General features: G+C 38.1%; 1 long non-coding RNA gene across 2 annotated transcripts in view; it reads right to left on the bottom strand.

The window, feature by feature from the left end:
* Positions 1-10,391: 10,391 nt before the first annotated feature.
* Positions 10,392-21,789, bottom strand: part of LOC116070705 — a 33,758-nt gene continuing 22,360 nt past the window's right edge. The window contains exons 2-4 of one of the 2 annotated variants that reach the window (XR_004110526.1): positions 18,289-18,413; positions 17,183-17,301; positions 10,392-10,545 (exon numbers count right to left, since the gene is read on the bottom strand). This is a non-coding gene — a long non-coding RNA (uncharacterized LOC116070705). Of the gene's footprint in view, positions 10,546-13,493; positions 13,600-17,182; positions 17,302-18,288; positions 18,414-21,789 lie in introns of those variants that run through there. The other variant, XR_004110527.1, reaches the window with a different exon arrangement.

Below are 21,789 nucleotides of genomic sequence, written 5' to 3'. Positions count from 1 at the left end.
TCCAGTTACTACAATTAGAAGAGGGTGGAAATAGGAAGGTCAAATACAAATGTGATCATCCCAAGATCCCTGAATCAACTAAGTCGAGTACAGCTTCATGTTTTTTAGATCATGTGTGCTTGAAACCAGGATATTTTCTTTTTCAATTTTATGTTGACTTTGATTCCTGTGGAGTGATTTATCACATTAATGATAGATGTGATACAGGAAACAAAATTCCACAAGGATGAGCAAATGAAAGTGTACAAGCAGTAGTTCATACAAATAATAGTAGCATGCATACCTACACCTTCTTCTACCAAAAGATATGACTCTCAGAGGAAGCCATGTGTGACCATGTGAGATCTGCTGTCTCCTGTAATGCAAATACTCCAGAAGCCTGGAGAATGAAAGGAAGCTGAGAATCATCAAGGTATGAACAATACCTCAACCAGGGATAGTCTAAGCATTCTTTTTTTCCCCATTTACTCATACCAAAAATTATTCTGACCACCTATTTAACTTAAAAATACTATCATGTCAGAAAATGTACTAGAGATAGATTTTTAAATGTGATAACAAAAGTTAGCAGACAAAAGCAATTTGAGAAGAGGTTTGCTTCGCCTTATACTTTCATCTAACAGTCCATCACTGAGGGAAGTCTGGATAAGAAAGCCAGAAACAGAAACTGAAGCAAAGACAATGGGAAGACATTGCTTATTAGCTTGCTCTCTGCCAGTTTGGTTATGGAGCACTGTGGAGGACCGGCCAGCGGACCCAAGCTGCTGAGCAGAGTCCCACCTGCCTAGAAATTGTGTCACTCATAGTAAGCTGGGGTCTCTTGCATCAATTATTAATCCAGAGATGGAAGATGGAAGTTCTAAGACACAACTGCTGAGTATTAACATCCTAGCAACTGACTTATGTGTGAGGCTGTACACAAGTCAGTTCCATTAAGAAGAGTCTGATGTACCTAACCCCTTGGCTAGTGTTGGGCAATGGCAAGTGTACTATAAAGACTCTGTGAAAAATCTCATCTTGCACACATCCAGAAGCAATGAAGAAAACGTGGCTAATCACAGCAAAACAGGCATGCTGAGGAATAGGACACTGAGAAAGTAAAAAAAGAGTCTTTGAGTTCTCTTCTGCCCTAGAAGAAAAATGTGATCATATATTTGGGTATATCAGCAGTTCCTGGGATTTTCCAGGACCTTAATAGTGATCTATCCTCAAATTCAGATTGACACAAGATGGGAGTATGTGGGTGCACAGGGCATGTGTTGTGAAAATATATCCATTATCCATGGCAAATTTTCAGTATTTGTTGTTACTTTAATAACCACTATCATTTTGAATTGTCTCAATAACTAGAGTGAGGTCAGGTTTTCGGTAGCTACTCAGGAAGGACAAGGGAGGAATCTGAGCAAAAATCTCATAATGCAAAGCCTCCAACCCTAGTTTGGGCACTATGAGACCAACTGTGCAACCTTGGTCAAATCACAATGCTATTGCTAACACTTTCAAAGATTACAAAGGGATTGCAAGGCAGTGATCCATTTTCTCCTCCTACCTCCATGCCCACCATTAACCCCATTCTATGGAGCAAGCTGCTAACTTGCCCATCATCTCAGCCTGTAAACATCTGCACTGGAATTGCACATCTTCTGCTATTTCTGAATCCCCAAATCAATTTACTTTTTATTGCTGTAAAAGAAATCAAACAGATCTCAGTACTGTACAGTAGGGATCATTTCCTGTGTTTTTCTAGCTCACAGTAAGACTGTTTTCAGCTGCATGCCCTTACTCAGGCTTCCTCAGACATTTGCAGTCACATACTGTCTTGTTCTAGATTCATTAGGATGATGTGTCCCTGTCTATCAGTCATGACCTCGCCTACTAGTATAGCCAAAACAGAAGTTGAAGCCTCTTTTTGTGCTCTATGCTTCCCTCACAGCACGGCAGCAGTCTCTTAAGTCTGATATGTTCAATCTCAATGGTTGATTCCTTGTTCTAAGAAAATATGTTAGACCTTGAGATGAATATCTTTCAACGTGCTCTCCAAAAAGTTTCAGATTTGTGCTATATTTTACTGAGTTTAGATAGTTGCCAGAAAAACATCTTCTATGAAAGAAAGATGGATGCTTATTTCCTTAGCATCTATTCTCTTCTTCTAGTAAATAATAACTTTAACATATAACACAGGAGCATAAGGCAAATGTATGTTACCCAAACCCCCTTGAACTAAGTGACTATACTAAGCAAATGAGTGGAAGTGTTAGCTTGTAACTTGTCAGAAGTTACAATGAGCACATGATCCTTTTTCCTACTCTGCTTCCTATTAGCTTTTATGCATCTGTGATAATGGAAGCTACAGCAGTCATACCATCAGGTGAAAACAGCATGTTGAGGATGACAGAGCATATTAGTCTTCTTTCTGTTAGGAGACAATACCTAATGTTGATTTATGTATTTAATGCATCATTTCTGAGGTTCAAGAGCATAATAGCTTTACTTGACTCTATGAAGAACCTGTTGGGTAGAATACCTTATAGCACATGGCATCATGATGGAGATGTTTATGGGAAGGGGTGTTCTATGTCAAGATAAGAAGCCAGAAAACAATGACATGACAGTCTTGCATCTTTAACTATAAAATCCCTTCCATGAAAATCAATAAAGCTCGCTTGAGAACTACTTTAATGCCTTCTAAAAGTGGCATGTCTTATCACCTCACAGCAGCCTCCACTTTTTCAGCTTTCTGCCATCAATTTGTATCATACCACAAAGACCAAGCTTTCAGTGCCCAAATATTTAGGGGACATTACCAAATACAGCAGAATCACAATTCAAAATGGTAAGAAAATCTTGATGAAGTTAACCTGGTGTATTTGTCTGCTTGTCTACAAAATGGCTACCTCCAGAAAAAGTCTTGTGTATAGCTTAGCTGAGTTAATACAACCAAAGGGAATTTTACAGTATGTCCTCTGAGAGCCATGTCACTATCAGCTCATATTTGTCTAGTACTTGTCTTCTTTCCACACATTGAACTCTGGGTTATTATCTTCTCATCTTCCAGGAAGCACAGAATGGCCAGTCACTGTTGCTTGCATAGGATACACTGCACCTGATTCATACCTTACCCATCTCAGATTCCTCAGAGAGAAGATACCTTTAAAAACTTTCTTCTGCTAATTATTCTCTCTACTTTGATCAATTGTGATTTTTCTATATTAATCCCTATCAACTACAAAAAAGGACCTTCTCTAAGTAGGTCAGACAGTTTGATTTAGAGGACAGTTTGATTCTATGTCCATGTCAAAAAATAATAGAAGTATGTTCACCACTGGGGCCTATGAGCAACTCAATCATACTTCATGGCCAGATATCCACTACCAGGTATATGTTTCCTCCTATGGAGAAAGCCTCAAATCTAATCAAAAAGTGGTTAGTTACTCCAAGACTATTCATACTAATATTGCATGCACAGGCATATCTTGCAATGCTGGTCATTATTGCAGTTCACAGAGTTTACAGATGAATAAAACCTTTTACCATCCCATCCCCCAGCCTGCATAGCATCTTCCAGAATTATGAGAGTGATCCAGCAGGGAAGCTTCCTAGTTACTTTTGACTGGATTTGGGGATATCGCTATAACATTCCTCATCCTCAGGGTTCTCAAGGACCATTGAGGAAGAGGAGGCAGAAAGACTGTAAGAGCCAAAAGTCAGGGATGACTGAGTGAAACATTGTCTTCTTGATGTAACAGAATGGTTGCACTCACAATCTTTCAGCAGCTGTGGTTGCCTGCATAAGACTTACCTCAGATCAGGATGGTCAACATTCTATCATGGGATAGGAAGGCAGTCAAGAAGCCCTATCCCTAACTGATGAGCTATGAACAGTGGATAGCTTCCAGGGGATAGTCACTTTTCTTTAAAAGTGTGGCTTTAAGGAAGTCAACGATGCCAGTGCTAGACTTCATACTCAGGAGTACATCGTTAGCACAAATCAGAGTTCAAGAATTATTTTTTATAGGTGGACACACTAATTTGAAGAGTATAAGAAAATAGAGGTGGCTCTTGAGTGATATTAAGGGAAGGAATTGGGATAAATAAGAGCAAAATACATAGTAAGAAATTCTAAAAAAAAACTTAATGAAAATATTTTTTAGTTTTTTTGTTAGAAGCTAAAGAGATGGCTCCGTGGCTGAAAATACTAGTTGTCCTTCCAAAAGACCGCATTAAATCCCCTCAACCCTTGTACCCAGTGGCTCACAACTACCTATAACTCCAGATGTAATACCTTCTTCTGGCTTCTGCAGGTGCCGTCTGTGCACAGTGAACAGAAAAAAATGCAGATGAAGCATTTAAACAAAAGATAAACATTTCTTTAAAAAAAAAAAAAAAACCTTGTACTAGTTAATGATTTATGCTTAAGATTCTTGTTTGTAACAGGGCCTAAAATATCAAATTAGCAAATACTAGTGAAAATATTTGCAATTCCAACTACCTGGAAATGGGCAATCAGAATGGACACCATCACATGCAGTAACTTCAGCCACTCCTTTCGGCCAGTCAGCCAGTATGCACCTGCTGATTGTTGAGAGTGTGTTGTACCCCTTGGTCTGCTCAGCTCTTTATTATTCAAGTACTTTGTGTACAAACTGTGTGGTTTGTATAAATAGAATAAAAGAGATAGGATCATTAGAAGATGGATATTGTCCTTAATTAAATTTCAAATCTTATGAAAGCATAGGAAGGAGTACTAGACTAATACATCTCATGAACTTTTACTTAGACCTACAATGTCTACAGACATGTTTTAGCATGCATAGATACCAGACTTGTTATGTAGTCCACTGACTATGCTCTTGCAACCTTGGGTTTAAATTCTGGATTGGCATACTTTGTGTAAAACAGCCCATAATAGCCACAAACAATCCCACAATTAGGAAAATACTTTAGCACTCTAGTGGGAATACAACACTTGCACAAATGAGGCACATTGGTATGCTAGGCAATAACTAGTAACCTGAACAGTGAGACAAAGAAGCCAACATCATGAGGAATGGAGATTTCTTCCTCTCCACACAAAAGCATCTCTGAGCACCTCAACTTAATCCCACTAACTGCACCAAAGGCTTCTTCCACACCACAGGTTGATTCTACTAGGTGTAAGAGACAAAGGTGTCTAATATAAGATCCCAGTTCTCCAGGGAACAGATATGAAAACAAAAAGCCTGTATTTCTCTGCAGTTACTATAATTAGAGTGTGCAGAAAGGGTTAAGGAAACAGAGATAAGGTGTGTGTGTGTGTTGGTGGTGGTGGTGGTGGTGGTGGGGTTCTGAATATGGCCTGAGGCTGCCTAAAGGGGCTGAAAAGGTTAACACATGAGTTAGGTGGCAACGGGTGAATCAGAGCTCACTACAACAACATATAAGGGAGATGGGACACCAGCAAAAAGGACTGTATAGACATGGACTGGTGGGAGCTGGGGCTAGGGCTGGGGCTAGCCATGAGACAAGAGTATTCAAAAGAATGTGTCTCAAAGTGGGATGTATGTGGGATCCCCTGACAGGCTTATGAGAATTAATAGTGTTTACTGAAATGATAAATAAAATTTTCTGGGGGAAGGAATGGAACAAAGGACTTTGGAAAATCTCCCAGGGTAGGTTAATAAACAAAAAAGGTTACAAACTGAATATTGTGTGTTGAGGAAAGGGGTGAGTGTGAGTGTTGAGAATCTAAAGATTGATTACAATCTTAGATTGTAAATCTTTAGATTTTACAGTTAAAGAATACAGCATATTGTTAATAACTATAGTCTCTATATAATAATTCCAGTGACAACCATGCTCTCCATACATTTTCATTATAACATTGAAAGCGTATAACTTTTGACACTTCCTTTTTCTCCCATCTTGTCCCCAGAAATTGGCAGCCAATCTATTGGACAGATCCCTTACAAATTACTGATCACAAGGTAGGAAGAGGTCTCCAGCACCAAAAGTAAAGGAAGCCTAGCAAGTAGAAATATGTCACAGAATTCATTATTATGATCATGTATGGGTTATTTACAAGAACTTCTGTGAAAGTCTATCTTAACATGCTTCCTTCCCTGATGTATGACATTACAGCAGAAGTGAACAGTCTACATTTTTGCCACACTCATTCTCCATTCTAGAATTCTCTGTAGGAACCCATATTAGGTATAGGCAGTGTAGGATCCCATATGAGGTATAGGCAAACCTGCCGGTGTATTTGATTAATACATCTCTCCATCACTTGGCTCTTCGGCATCTCTTGGTTGTTCTCTTACAAGCCTGAAATATTTGCTGCTTAAAATATGTCTCAATTTTGCCTGCTGCTCCAATACCAATGTTCCATATACCCATGTGTGCACCAATAGCAATATCTGAAGCCTTCCCTGTCTATAGAAAAGCTACCATGGGTCTCCAACAGATGTTTTTGCTTGCTTCAACCCTGTGCCTGGGATAGACCTTCTGATGGAAGGGAGGGATATTTGAGTACTAGGAATATTAACATGGCTGGTTGTAAACTTACTATTATTAACAAAATTTTCTTCATAGAACACATGAAGTTCTATGGTTCTTGGAAGTCATGGTTGGGTTATGTTTGTGACTGTTTTATCACTGCTAGGCTGAAGCCTCAGAAATGAGTCTCACAGTAGCCCAGAAAAGAATGTCATCGTTCTAAAAAATACTAAGCTCCATAAGAGTACTTTGTAAAATAAACCAATAGGAGAAGAAACTTTAAATATGATGTTCTCCTTACAGGGACTTCGAAAACTACTGGACTCTAGAATGTGTTAACGTGAAGATATTTTTAAAATTATGTATGTCTCATTAAACTTACAAAAAAAAATCTCTGTTCTCTGAGTAGTACAGCCTGTGCAGTTGAGTGATACTAAACGTTAATGCAACTGAGTTCTCCTGGGAACCTGCTTTTTAGCTGTCAGTATTATAGTAAGTAGGAAAAGTCATCAATGAGAAAAAACAGTATTTTAAAACCCCTAACTTATTGGAATTTATTGCACATAGCCTCTGATAGAATATCAGCTGTACAAAGTTATGAACCAAGCCCAAATCACTTATTGTAAAGTAACCTGAAGGAAAAAACATACATTATTTTTGTCTCACAATTTCAGTACTTACTGCCATAGCCATATTGCTGTGAGCTTGGGTTGAGAAAATACCATAGCAAGGCATGTAGACATGAAGAATATTTCTCATGGCAGCCAGGCCAGAGTTGAAAAGGGAGGAAGGTTTGAGGACAAGAAACCTCCTTCAAAGCCATTCCCCCCAGTAACCTATTTTTGCCAACTTGGACCTAATTCCTAGTAGCACATTAACTGTGAAATCCTCAAAGGGTTCACCCATTGTCGAGGTTGGTGTCCTCAGGACAGAGTAACATCTATTCTTTCAATACCTTTGTGAGGCACTTCTTATTAAACCATAACACTTATCAACCGTGAGGACTTAAGCATTTGACCAAATTCACCTGAGACTCTTTTCATTTTGAAAGTTAGTCATTAACAGCCATTAACTCTAGAACTACTACATAAACTGAGAAACAGTAAAGCACAGAAAGCAATGTCATCTAGAAGTTCCTAGCTGTATGTGAGGCCTCCTTTCCCTTCTATCATTCATTTCTTGAATTCCCTGTAATCTCAATTACAGAAACAAGGACCAAAAGGTAGCATCAGGTAGTATAAATGAGTTAGAAGCAATAAATGCTTTTTGGGGAACAACAAAGTTTGAATTTATGTCAGCACTTTCAACATTCAACCACTTCATATTTTTCCTACACAAACTTAAATACTGTTTGAGATGCAGGGAAATAGTCCAAACTTTATTCAGAAGAATGGGCTTCAATTCTCCCTCCTGGAGTAACAGGTATTTGTCTTTGTACAGCTCACCTTTGTACTCTAAATTCTAGTTTCCTGAGCTGAAAAATAAAAGGCTGAATTAGATCCATATTCTCTATCGTGACTATACCTTAGACTTCCCTAAGGAGCTCTTAGAACCTATGAATGACTCCCAAATTAAATTAGAATCCCAAGAGGGATTTGTAAGCACTCTTCTGATATAAAAGCCATATGTAAGAACCTCTAAGCTCAACTCTAAAATACTGTATCTGGACTGGCAACTGAAATTCCCACGGAGACCAAGCAGATAATATAAGTGTAGACAACTCTGTTTTTTGAAAATGTACATCTTCCTTAAAGCAACTGAAGGAAGTTTTACAAAACTCTGTCTTGCTTTTGCTCTGCAATGTCTACTACACCCATCTCAGCCCTTAGTGTACCTCCTTGTTTAAAGATCAGACTGGGTGAGACAATGGAGTATCCAAGTAATTAGTGAATTTGAGTACAGCCCCCAGAAGCTTTTTACACCAGCTCTTAAGTTCTTTTCAACCTCAAAGAGGCCTTTCAAGTAGGAGCAATGCCAAGCTGAGGTGGAAAGCAGAGGTCAGCAACATGTGACCTGGCTCCAGGTCCGCTCCCAGCTGCTTGAATCTCACTACACCATAGCTTCCAAGGCACACCATCATCTCACCTGAAGCCACATTTTGGTTGCTCACTTTTTATAACCAGTAAGGAAAAACAAATGCCTGATGATGTCATACCAACAAGAGACAACCTTGATTTGCCACTCTCAAGACAGAGTAGACCTTTGTTCTGGCCAAACTTGGTGCTCTGCTCCTGCTACAGCTCAACTTCTCCCTCTGCCCACTGGCTTCCTTCTCTTCTATAGATGAGGACTCCAAGGACAGTGTTGCAGAAATGTCCTATACATGTGGCTCAGCTTCTAGTCTGCTAGCTTATCTAAATCTCTGCCATTTTTTAAAATATATTCAGATCTTTCCACTTCTGCTTTGGGAACCTGGTCAGGCAGACAACTTCAAGATTATCTTGGAGAATGATCATTGTTCATCACTGTTTGTGATCATTGTTCATCACTGTATTGTCATCTTTACTTGCCAATGTTACCTCATTGTCATCTTTATTCACCAATGTTACATCAAGCCATTCATGATTTCTCAAGGTTTCTTACCTGGTAAAATAGTATGTTACCTTGCCATGGCCAGTCCTACATTTAATTGGCCCTCCTACTTTGATCTGCTGGGTAGAAACTCTAGCCAGACACACTGGCAGAGAGGCAGCCATGAGAGTGTGAGATGAAGCCCAAACTATATTAATACTTAGTATGCTGTGGTCAAATACCACTTTGGGCTGTAAAGTTTCTCTGGTTTAAACTTTTAATTTCTAAGCAGGCACCCAGCATGGGGACATTTATTATTTTATTCCTACTGTGTCTGTCACAGATTTTTGTATAAAAGCAGCATGGAAGTCCAAATAATAGGCTTAACTTTATAAAGGGTCATGCAAATGGCTTATTGACAGGTCTCCCAGGAAGGCAAAGCTGGCAGCCAAGCTCCAGCAGAGCCTGAAAATGAATGTCCCAGGTTTGTGTTTGCAGGGCTGCAAACTTGACTTCTCCCCTTGGCAACCACTCGACTTCCTGAACCCACTGCATTCCTTCAATCTCTCGAGTAGAATAAGGAAGGATAGGAAGATCTCAATGCTCCATTCTCTCCGTGTAGACTGTAAATCAGGCTCTTGCCTTGGGTTTCATTATATATACCAACATTTTTCACTTGCTGGAATCCAATGCACATCACTGTGCTGGGTACCTTGGTTTCACTTTTGTCCAGAGTTCTCAGAAAATGACCCCATGTCTCAAAAGTTCAACTTTCCTTTATATAGATAAATATTAACATTATCTGTTGTGCTTTGTGTAAGTAGAGAGAGTAAATTAATCAACTCAGGCTGAGTATCTGGAAGCTTCTGATTAACTGATACCTGGGAGTGATGGTAATGATGGCAGGAATAAGGCACCAAACTGATTATTTCTGTGAGTTCATATCTTCTCTGGAAAGACAGAATACACACATCATGTTATGGACCTAAAAAACTTAGACAGCCTAAGATGAAAGTTACCCTCGAGTCTTGAGTTTTCCTTTTGAGTCAGCCTTAAGCACCTATTCATTTAATTCACTTATTCATTTATTCACTTAAGCCTATTTCATTTTGCCTGGATGGGCTTTGAAAAAAATTTTTAAGATAAAGCTTGAGAGATGACTCGGTGGTTAAGAACATTAGTTAATCTTCCAAAGGATTTGGGTTTGATAGCCAGTACCCACACAATAGCTCATAACAGTCCGTAACATACCAGTCCTGGGACATCCTCCTCTTCCTGTGGCCTCCTCAGACAGACATCAAGCACGGGGTATGCATAGATTCAATCAAGATACTCAAATACATAAAAATAAATTTTAAAATAGTTTTAATGAGTTCACAAGAAGAAAGAGCATCGAAATCACTGCATGGGTAGAGAAGGGGTTTAATAAGTCCTACCATTCCTGAGAAGATTTTGGCAGTTGATGGAGACAATTTACATCAGGGATGCAGTTCCTGAGAGACTCCTCAAGTGATGGCAGAGGATGCTACACTGTGCACATACTTGTAGCACTAAATGGACCTTGTGGATTGTAAAAAGAAAATAATAATAATATTAATAGATAGACAGATAGAATTGAGAGGGAATACTGGTGCAGAGAAATTGGAGGGGAGGGCCTGGGAGGCATATTTGGTCAAAACACATCATGTGCATGTATGAATTTCTCAAACAATAAAAGGATTCAACAATAAAACAATAAAATAGCCACAGATACCATGAAACCATCTTCCAAATTCTCCCCCACACACACACCCTCCTTCCTCTCTCCTACATATATGTGTAAATAGTAAAACAAGTTCCTCACTTACTTCGAGCCCTGGAAAATTCTGTTTCTGCCTTGTTGTAAGGGAAGACGTTCTTGCTCATCCTCCAAAGTTACTGGCACATACTTGTTTTAGAACAACACACAAGCATTTCTAGAGCCTAGGACTCTTGCCCCAGCCAGATCGTACCAGTTACAGAGTCACACAGCCTTCACATGAAAAACATGTGTGATAAGAATGACTACTATTCCATTTTTAAAAAATCAAGGGTCTAAGCCACCATAAGCTCCTCCTAAGTTGGTATTGAAAAGTTCATTCCAATCTCAACCCATAATTTAAAGTGCAGTTTTCTTGCTGTGATAACACATTGCTTTTTAGTGTTGCTCTCTCCAGTCTCACATTGTTTGAACAAGACTTGAAGATGGGAATAGAGGGTGTTTTTTTTTACATGTCAAGTAGAGAACTCAGTGATAAAAATCATGACACAATACTCACAGAGGAAAAGCTAGAAAAGGTTAATGAAAAGCAGAACAAGCTCTATTTCAATGCCAAAACACAGCCTAACCTCTTACAGGCCCTTGGGTCTGATATCTTCCATTAACACTTGATTTCCTACTTCATTAGTTTTGTTGTACATCTATCTTTTCCTCCCCTTTTGAGTATTAATTGGCTTTAAGTTACATGTCAGACTCTTAGCTCTGAATAGTTAATGTGGAAAAAAAAAAGGAATCCCATGGCCCACATAAGTGGGAGGTTCTAGCACAAAGCTCTTCCCTCTCTAGGACTCAGCCCTACCTATCTTCATCCTGTTGCCCCAAGTCTACTCTCATTTCTACATTCACATTTCCTGGTTTCGTAATTCCAATGGGAAGAGAACCCTGCTCCCTCCTGAAAGACCCTGGCTGAGTGTGCTCCAATGCCCTTCCTGCAAAATTTGTATTCTGAACCTTTCAACCCTAACTACCATCTTTCAAAGGCATACTGTGTTGGACAGCCACACTGAGCGATACTAATGGGCTAACACAGAGCAAAGGTATTTGGAGATGTTTTTGGCATCCATCATGTACTGAGCAGCTCTTTGAGTGTTATAAACTTTCCATCCTTCAGTTCGCTTTAGTCTTCTGAACGCTTATTGTACCTGGTTAAATAGCCTGAACTCTTTTTCTTTGGAACATAGATTTAATATTATTAATGTTGCAAGCTCAAAGGCATCTCCAAAATTAGTGCTGAAGGAAGGTCAAAAAACTGACTCCTTGGCCCCTGTGCCAGTTGGATGCTCATTACCATACTAATATTGCCCACATAAAAGCTTCAGTGACTTCCTCCAATATATGCAAATATGCACTGGGAAAAATGGAAATGTATGTAAATGACACAGAGGTTACACTGGCCTATTACCATCACAAATCCCCATTTACAGCCCACTTTTAATTTAAGTGATCTTTCTATTAGGAGGCCACTTATGAAGTTAATCTGGAACAAAATCACAGCATGTCAATTAAAATGGCGTGGCAGGAAGACCACCATCGATTGTTAACTCCTAGCAGATGTCTTAATTAGGCTTCTTGGAGGCAGACGACCAAAGACACTTGTGTGAAAGTCATTTTCAAGTTTGTATCTGAGGCCTCTCTTCAAACTTTTTCTCTCTCATCTTTCTACTTATATCCTAGCTAGTATGGGGCTTCCTTTTGTGTATTTCCCCCCAAGGACATGCTTCTTTCTCTCTTTTCTTCTTTCAAGAAGAGTATCCCAGAGATAATACTTCACCCTTAGAGGCTCTGCAAGCTTTAATTTATTTAAAGTCTTTGTTTTATCTTAAAAATTCCTTTGAAATTTCCATTCTCCTTCAGACAAACAGATCTTAACATTAAAAAGTTAAAGTTGTATCCCATCCAGTAAAACTGAAGCCACGCTGTTTTATCTGTCTGTCCTTAGCCCATGATGAGTGAGTGGTTTGAGGAAAGACCCTCAGACACTTCCATGCAAAAAGCCCATTTGAAGACACTTTGGCACCATGTAAATCTGGGTTTATAAATTGACTCTTGCTTTCTGGGACTGGATTGGGGCAAAGGAAATGACCCAAAGTCATCTCTCCAAAGAAAGCATTTGTCTTCTCTCCACCCTGCTCATCCAATGAGGAATGTACACAAAATCTCTGCCCAGTTGTGCTTTGTTTGAACTTTTAAAAATGAATGTTGCCTTTAGGCATAAATATTTCTTTTCACTCCAAAATGGAGATGATAACCATACCACAGTGTTTTGTGAGCCTTCTATAGAAATATTTTCCCCATCTAAAACAAAACCTACAAAAATAAAAACATGCTTTCTGATGAAGAAATCGCTGACCAAACTCAGCTGTCACTAACATGTTTTGTCTGTGACATTATAGTTTCTCTGGCAAGAGAGAGAATTAAAACCCAGGTATAGACCCTGAATGGGAATTACATTGAAGTATCTCCTATTGTCATAGGTCAGATGTTCAGCACATACCCAAAAGAGTAATAAGTAAATACTGGCAGCTTGGCAGACAATTCTGTCTTTGTTACAGCTATTCAACATTGTTATTAATTACAAACATAGACATAAATGATGTGGTTTTGTAAAAAATTTTTAAAACTTTTGTGTATATATTAGCATGAGTCTTGGTTTGTACAAGTAAGTGCAATGTCTTTGGATACCAGAAGAGGGTGGCAGATCCCCTGGAGCTGCAGTTGCAGGTGGTCATGAGCCATGCAACAAAGCTGATGAAAACCAATCTTGGGTCCTCTGCAAGAGTAACACATGCTCTTAACTGCTAAGCCATCTGTCCAGCCTAGAAGCAGATGATGTTGTGTTAACAGTAAATATCAGTATTCTAATAAAACTTATGCTAGATAAGCAGTTAATGGCCTGAACTTGATCCAAGAGTCTGCTAGGGAAAACCAACTGCCCCACCCTCATGTAAACCGATTCAGATGTTATAAAATTGAAATTGTATTAGATATATTTCAGTGTTTTCAGTTTTCAAAACAAGAAACTAGAAGTAATTATTTCAAGCTTCAAAAATGTAAAGCACAAAACATAATCTGTGATGCACAGTAGATGATGCTGGGTAATGATGTAAGGAAAATGGAACTTTTCATGTATAAGGTCTGTATATGAGCACACACATAGAAACATATACATACATACATATATACAGGTACAAAATAGATACAGAAATGTATTATAAACATATAGGCAAACATGTAAGCTTATATATATGTGATGTAATATATATGATATATATGTAATATATATACATGTATATGTATATATATTTTTCAGCCTTCTCCCCTTAAAGAATTTAATACCTATTTGTTCCATAGACAGTTTCAAAGCTTTCAGGGGTACTCTAGCTCAGATGTGAAAAGCTGGGGAATGTAGCATTGTCATAGTATTTGGTCAGCATGCATAAGGCTCTGAGTTCAAGGTTCCACACCACAAACAAATCCAAAAGGAAAGCCCTCCATAATTACTGTGCGTGCACAAGAACATAGTTTCCGAGATTTGGACTGTTCTCCAATATCCAATGGTAAGGAGAGAGAGTTCTGGTAAGCTAAGGCTTGGCTCTTCAGGGATGTCTGTGCAGTCAGTAATTCATTGTCTCTAACAACAACAAAAGGGAGAGTAACAATAATAGAATTTCAAAAATGTTTCTTCTTGGCCCTCATAAACCAAGAGCAGAAATGTCTGGTCAGGAGGATAAAACAGTGTTAAGCATGCACCCCAGGGCTGTTGTTTGGCAAAGTAGAAAATTGCATAGTTTTTAAGACAAGAATCCAAATACAGTTGGTTTTCCTCCTTAATTTGTGATGAAGGGCACAGTTTTCCAATCTTTCTAAATATCAGCTTCTTCAGGCATAAAGCAGATATGACAAAATCCGTCCTTAAAGAGTGATTGGAGGAAGGGCTTCAATGAGCTGGACCTGGGAGCTGATGAATGGTCGTAACCTCATCTAAGCTCAGTGTGCACTCTATAAATGTTCATGGCTCTGCTTTCCAGTCTCCTTTCCCAGACTGCACATAAAACAGGACCGTTTTGCTGTCCTCCAAGAGACCATCCATCTCTGCTGCTAATAAATGGGAGTTTTATTGCTCCTGCTCAGATGCAGAATTATATTATTGGTATCATGCCTACTGTATCTTCATCCTTTCTCCAGTGTACCATTTTCTGTTGGATTGTTGCATGGTGTTCTATACCTCCTTCCTTCCTGCTTCTCTCTCACCTTGCTGCAAAGTCATGAGTTAGTTCTTTTCTAGTATTTATCGTCTAATAACAGCAGTCTCCCACAGGTACAAATCAATCGCAGGCGCTCATCGTAGAACAGTGCTTATCAGTCATCTAGAACGAGTTTACATCTGTTCTTTTTCTTTATCTAGTTGTAGCTGTTCATCCAATTTAAAAACTTAGTGCTATATATGTGTGTGTAAATATATGGGTGTAATGTATTTACGCACACATACGACACACATATTTTTCTACGCTTCTAAGATTTTAGTTTGGTATATAAATATTCTTTGTAAATAAATGTGTTGATAGCAAATGTAATATTAGATAATTTCATTAATATATTTAAGAAATTGAGATATTTTCAGCCATGATAAAAGCCATGCTTTGGTGACAAAATCCTCTTATTATTATGACTGCTAGTTGTTTCTTAATCTAATCATTAAGGTTGATCAAAAAGGACTTGGTCTTTTAGCAAGTTTTGACCTTTTTTTAAACTTCATTTGCAGCATGCAATAAAAAACTGAATCCATGAGTCCTTACTTTTATGGTTGATCATTTATTAAAGCTCATCCTAATCTGAATGTTTGTGTACTCCAAAACTCTAGGAGATATTTAACTGTCATTACAATGGTGGTAGGAAATGATGACTCTATAGGCTTAGTCCCTGTGGATGAATTGAGATTGCTATTGTAGAATTAGATTTGTTAGCTCTAGGGAAAGTGGCTTGCCAGGAAAGCAAGTCCCATACCTTTCAATATCTCTCTAATAGGCTCACTCTTGCCTTGTAATGCCATCTACCATGAGAAGATGCATCAAGCATGCTATCACCAGATACAACTACATGACCCTAGGCTTCCCAATCTCCAAAACTGTGAGAAAATAATTATATATCTTCTCTAGAATTCCCAGTCTGCAGTAGTGTATCAATGCTAAACCAGCTAAAACTAAAAAAATACAAAAAATACAACCTATGAGCCCAAAACTCTGATAAAAAAAAGAACAAAACAGAAAATATTCTGATTGGTGGGCCAAAAATTGAACTTTGAATGCTTAAGGATTCCCACAGTTGCTAGGAACTACCTGGAGTATATATTAAGAGACCCACCCCTAGTCAAGAAGCTACTAACCATTGGTAACTGCTAGAAATGGTAAAATTAGTTTTTCCACTGAACTGTTACTCTGGGTATATCAACCAGAGTTCAGGGCAAGCTGCATGCCCTGAAGTTGTTGGCCAACACAAACAGACTTTATTCTTTGGTATGGTTTGGTTTGGTTTCATGGGTTTTTTGTTGTTGTTGTTGTTTTGCTGTTTTCTGTCTTAATTGCATTGTTTGTTGTTGTTGTTTCTCCTGACCTTTTTTTAAAAATTGTTTTTTAAGAAAGCGAGAAAGAGCATGAAGTTAGAAGGATAAAAAAGCATAGAAGGTCTGAGAGGAATTGGGGTAAAGAAAAGAATATGACCAAAATATTGTCTATGTTAAAAATGCTAATAAAAATGAAGGCTATTAAATTCTTGGAAATAATGATAGATTCAAATAAAACAGAAAGAGATGAGGGATGACTAGTCAATGAGACATGCCATGTATTTAGATGCTTATGGCCCATCTCTCAGCTATTTCCACTGTAGCCAGAATTAGCTCTGTAAGTTCCAAATCTGAGAGTTTTCTTTTCTAACACACATATCTTAATTGTCCCTTAATATCAGCAACAAAATAGGCAAATTCCTTAGGAGAGCTTACAAAATGTTCTAATGTGGGTCAAAATTTCTCAAAGTTATCTTATAGGTACTATTTTTGGATTTAGAAAATAGATAATAATAATAATATTTTATGTGTACATGCCCCATATGACATGTAGGTGTACTGTATTTATAAAAATTACTTTGTTTATCTGAAATTCAAAGTGATGTAAGTGGTCTGCACTGAATTTGGTAATCTTACTTACACAGATATTACAACCTAGGAAAACCAAAGTTCTTTGGAGTTTCTTGAGCATGCTCCTGTCATACTGTCTTATATGGGAAAACAAGATTGAGTCCTACCATCTGTTTACATATTGTGAATATCAACACTTAATAGAAGCTGGTTCCTTGAGGGAAATAAGAGGGAAGGTGTTAGACAAGACAATTGGAAGAATGAATCACCTTCAAGCATGGCATATTTACTCTTGAAATAAAAGCTAGTGACTGTTGTCCAGCCACTGTGGTCAGCCACTAGACCATGTTTTCCTTTTCTGCTCCTTCCTTTCAGAGTACCTGGAATGCTGGAAGCACATAACAACTGTTTAGTAAAATAAAAAGTAATCTAAAATAACCAGTCAAGTCTAGAAAAACTTTAAATAAAACAAAACAAAAAAAATCAGGCTTATCTTAAAAACAATCAAGGCTAGTTGAGAAACTGCCTAAAAGCTGTCCTTCAAACACAAAAATAATGCATGGCTAAAGGTTTCCCAGTCTTACCTCATAAGAGGGCACATACTTTTGGTTATTCATGCCAAGTTGCTTGGCAAAGCTGGCACTTTTTCAGGGATTCTCACAAAAAAAAAAAAGATTCATTCAAGGTCATCAGGAACAGTTTTAAGGGAAATGTTTGCATCCATAGCACCTAGGTGTCTCCAGGGATAGTGGCTGACTGATGTGAAAAATGTCAACTGGGAAAAGAGTCCCACTCTCCCTAAAAGGATCCACTGCTGAGGTCTGTTCTCTAATAGATGCCTCAGCCATATAAAGACTATGGCCCAATCAGAATCCCAAGACTATGTCCTACAACTTGGCCAGGATCAAACAAGGATGAGGGAGCTCTTTCTATCTACCTACTTGTGAAAATTATTCTGCCTTGATTCATGCACATCTGTCATGGTGATCCTATTAGTAGGTAAGTTCCAGCCTATTCATTCAGTGTTTGCCTGTGGGTTTCCATCTCACCCAGAATGAAAACTAGAGTCACTCATATGAACCACAAGGAAATCCAGCTTTGGACACCTTGCCACCTGCTCTACTTTGCTCCAGCCACAATAAGCTCTGGGTGTTTCAGAAAGCCTACCAAACTCCTGTCTCAAGACAAATAAAAAGCCAAACAGGGACACTCTATACATATAAATAAAAAATAAGCAGGTTTTTTTTTAAATTAAAAGAAGACACTTAGACTATTTGCTTAGGAGAACGTACACCCATGTTTGCCTTTGACATGCCCCTCTGAACTTGGAGACTAGGCCTGCTAGTCTCTCTTGGAAGCCTATCGTTCAACTCACCAAATCTCCATCCAATCTGCTGTGGTTCCTGCTACTTGTGGACTACTGAGATGAGGACTGGATGTGGCATTCAGCTGCAAACAGTAAATCGCTGCATTCAATACTTCCTACCATAAGTTTTAAACCTTAAAGATAAAGTATAAAAGATATGATTTTCTCAGATATCAAAGACCCCTCGTCACTGTGATGCACAATTTCTTACAATTATTTCATTCTCAATGACTTGAACAATTCAGTTTTAGTCTCTGCATTTTAAAGATGGGGAAACCAAGTCTGGGGTCACATGCTGAGTGTGCAATGAAAGAAAATTCTAATCCAAATAGGCCTGGTACAATGAACCATGGTTTCTATACTTCATGATGTTTCCCACCAGGATATGCTTAATGGATTATTCCAGGCCAATCCAGCTAGACATGAAAACCCATTATGAGGCCTCTCTCTATCAATGAAAGGTATTTCTTCCCTTCTCACCTTTCAACATGGACAATTAAGAAATGAATAGCCCATGACAATAGGAAGTCCTAGAACAATGTAGCATGCTTCATTTACCTGTTTAACCACAAAGACTATCTCACAATAGATGTCTACAAAATTCTTGCTGAGTGGACCTTAATATAGAGAGATCTTTAAACTATTTTCCATAATATAAAGTAGCAAGGCTGCTGATAATCTGTGAAGAAATAAAAGTTCCTTTTTTCATTATTCAGGCAATTACTGTTAATATTCACATATTAATATTCATGCCTGAATGATAGATATGTTTTTAGTCATCATATCATTGTATATTAAAATCAAACAGTTATTTTTAATAGTGTCCACTTACTATTAGGACAGAGCAAATTTCTTTGTGTAGAAAAATTTTAAAATTCAAAGGATAAAATGAACAATATGACTTTTTAAAAATGGTGATAATAAACTATGTAACTAATGGTAACCAAAAATAGTCAGTTTTGTTTACCCTACAGTTTTTCTGTGTGTTTTAATGTGCTTGAAATAATGGCATAATACTGCTTTTAAGCTTAAAGAACTCAGACATTTTCATAGTTCTTGGATGGAAAATAAAATAAAGAGTGGCTTAATGACAGATAATATCTGTCAGTGGGTGGTTTATTTCTTTTCAAAAAAATGCAGGCTCTTCCTAGTTCCAATATATATTCTAAAGAAGTAGGAAGTCATTATTCCTGTTCCATGGTAGTGAGAATGGTTATATGTCACTCGGCAGCTCAAATTTTATAGAGAAGAAATGGATTGTTTTTGTTGTTTATTAATTTTCTCAGTGGTGTTGTAAGTGTTTTTATATTTTAGCAATCATTTCCACGTGCTTCAGTAAAATAGGAAGAATTATTGTTCCAAGTGAGTATCAGTCACAAAGATTCCACCTGAATTGATGAAATTTAGGATTCTGGACACACGTGTGTCTTGGGAACTGGGAAGAAAAGAAGAGCCAGTGAGGAGAGCACACCAGAGCAAGGATAGGAGAGCACACAGGATACTCCTCGGTGCACAGCTTCATGCCACAGCTGCCTCCTGAATGTAGGTCCAATCTAAGGAAATGGTGGCTGCCAGCATCATCGGCCCCTGCCTTTCCTATCCTTGGCCTCTTCATCTGCAATTAGCTATTGATAATGGGAAAAGACAAGCCCTCAATCTTTCCCTTTGGTCACCCCATCAAGCAGCATAGAGCAAGTTTATCAGAGAGTGATTTATTTTTTCATACAAAAGACTACTTGGAGGAAAACCATATCCTTTGTGCACAATACTGATTTTCCTCTTGAAATTGCTACAGATGTGAGTCTATTCACATTCTGACCCTCACTGCTTCCAAAGGAAAGCTGTGATTTCTGCTCCTTTGTAAGTAACCTGTTTGGAAACTTCAGTTTATCTGCTTCATTTATCATGCCTACCTGTGTCACTGCAAAATTCCTTTGTTTATATCTTTAAGTAAAACTTAAATATCATGGTAATTCTGTGTTAAAGAAACTTTTCTAAACTGTTGAGAAAGCCTATTTGTAAATAACGTGCAAAGGAAAGAATATTCGCACACTATTGTTTGGAGTTGAAAATGAGAAAAGCCGCTTATTACTAGTGGAAGAAACTACAGCACAATTGGGCATAAGGATCCTCCTCTTGGCCTCAGATTTGGATCAAAGGAGAACCATGTTCTGACAGGAAACATCCATGATGCACTGCTACATGAAAGGAGTGAAAGGCGTAGCACAGATGAATGTTCACTACAATGACTGTTTCCTTTTAAACCAACAATGTTTGGAGGGACAGCTGGTTCAGGGTAAAGATGCTTAAGGGTACTGCTGGTCATATCTTAATACTCATGCCTTCTGCAAGGGATCACCTTGTGCTCTTTATGTCATCTTCCTCTAGGATGTGTGAATATTTTATAATTTGTAACTAAGACAAGGAGAAAACCGATGTAATTATGTCTGGGTGATTTTTCATTTCTTCATTTTGCTTGTTGTTCCTTTCACTGTTAATATTGGTAATGTAAAAAATAAATCAATTCTAATGACCATTTTTCTTTCTTTCTTTTGTCTTTGTTGATCATTTCTATTTGACTTTAAGATGAAAGGTTTTGCGCATTCATCCAAAAGTCATTTTAAAACTCCTGGAACTGGACCACAGGAGTGGCTGAGTGCTGGAGTACTTGCCCAGCAAGTACAAAGCTCTACGATCTATGCCCACATCACACATAAACATACACAGGCACATGTATACAAACACATGGAATGATCTTGTATGGTTCATTGTTAAAGGTTGGAGTAATTGCCAGTGGAGACCAAGTTACTAAGGAGATTTCTTCTCTGGCCTCTCGCTTTGGCAGTGTGATATGGTTAGTAAGATTTGTGATACACACAAATGGATCTTTTTTTTTTTTTACATTAAGGAAAAAAAGTGGTTTTTTTCATACAATACATTTTAATGATGTTCTTTCCTTTCCCCAATCTCTTCCCAGATAGTCATCTTTCCCTACCCACCCAACTTTATGGTCTTTTTCTCTTTAAAAAAAAAATGTATATCAAAATAATAGTAATAATGGAGTCATACTTGTATTAGGCAACTACTTGTAAGCATGAGGCATGCCCTAGAGTGCAGCTGATACACCAAGTGTCACTCTATTGGAAAAAAAAAAAAAACTGACATTTTTTTCTCTCTTGCAGCTAGTATCAGTTGCAAATAGCTTCTATATCAACCTTTTTAAGCAGCAAATTTTCTTTAAATATATCTCGTTTCTTTTCTCCTTCAAGTAGAGCTGGCTATGGTTCATCATTAAAGCTCCTGTTTAAACCTTTCTCAGAAAACGCCTAGCCTCTTACCATTTTTCATTTGTGTGTCACACTCTCTAAAAGATTCCTACCTTGTACCCCGTGATGTGACTTCCCTTCAGCTCAATTATCTCTGTGACTGCATCTCAATGCTAATGTAGTTTTGCTATTGTGCTTTTAGCTTTCCTCCTCCTCCTACCCAGTTCCTGATCCATGCCATTGG

This window comes from Mastomys coucha, unplaced genomic scaffold (assembly GCF_008632895.1).
Source record: "Mastomys coucha isolate ucsf_1 unplaced genomic scaffold, UCSF_Mcou_1 pScaffold22, whole genome shotgun sequence".
Lineage (NCBI taxonomy): Eukaryota > Metazoa > Chordata > Mammalia > Rodentia > Muridae > Mastomys > Mastomys coucha.
Note: the sequence above shows the minus strand (reverse complement) of the source record. Positions and strands in the feature narration are given on the sequence as shown.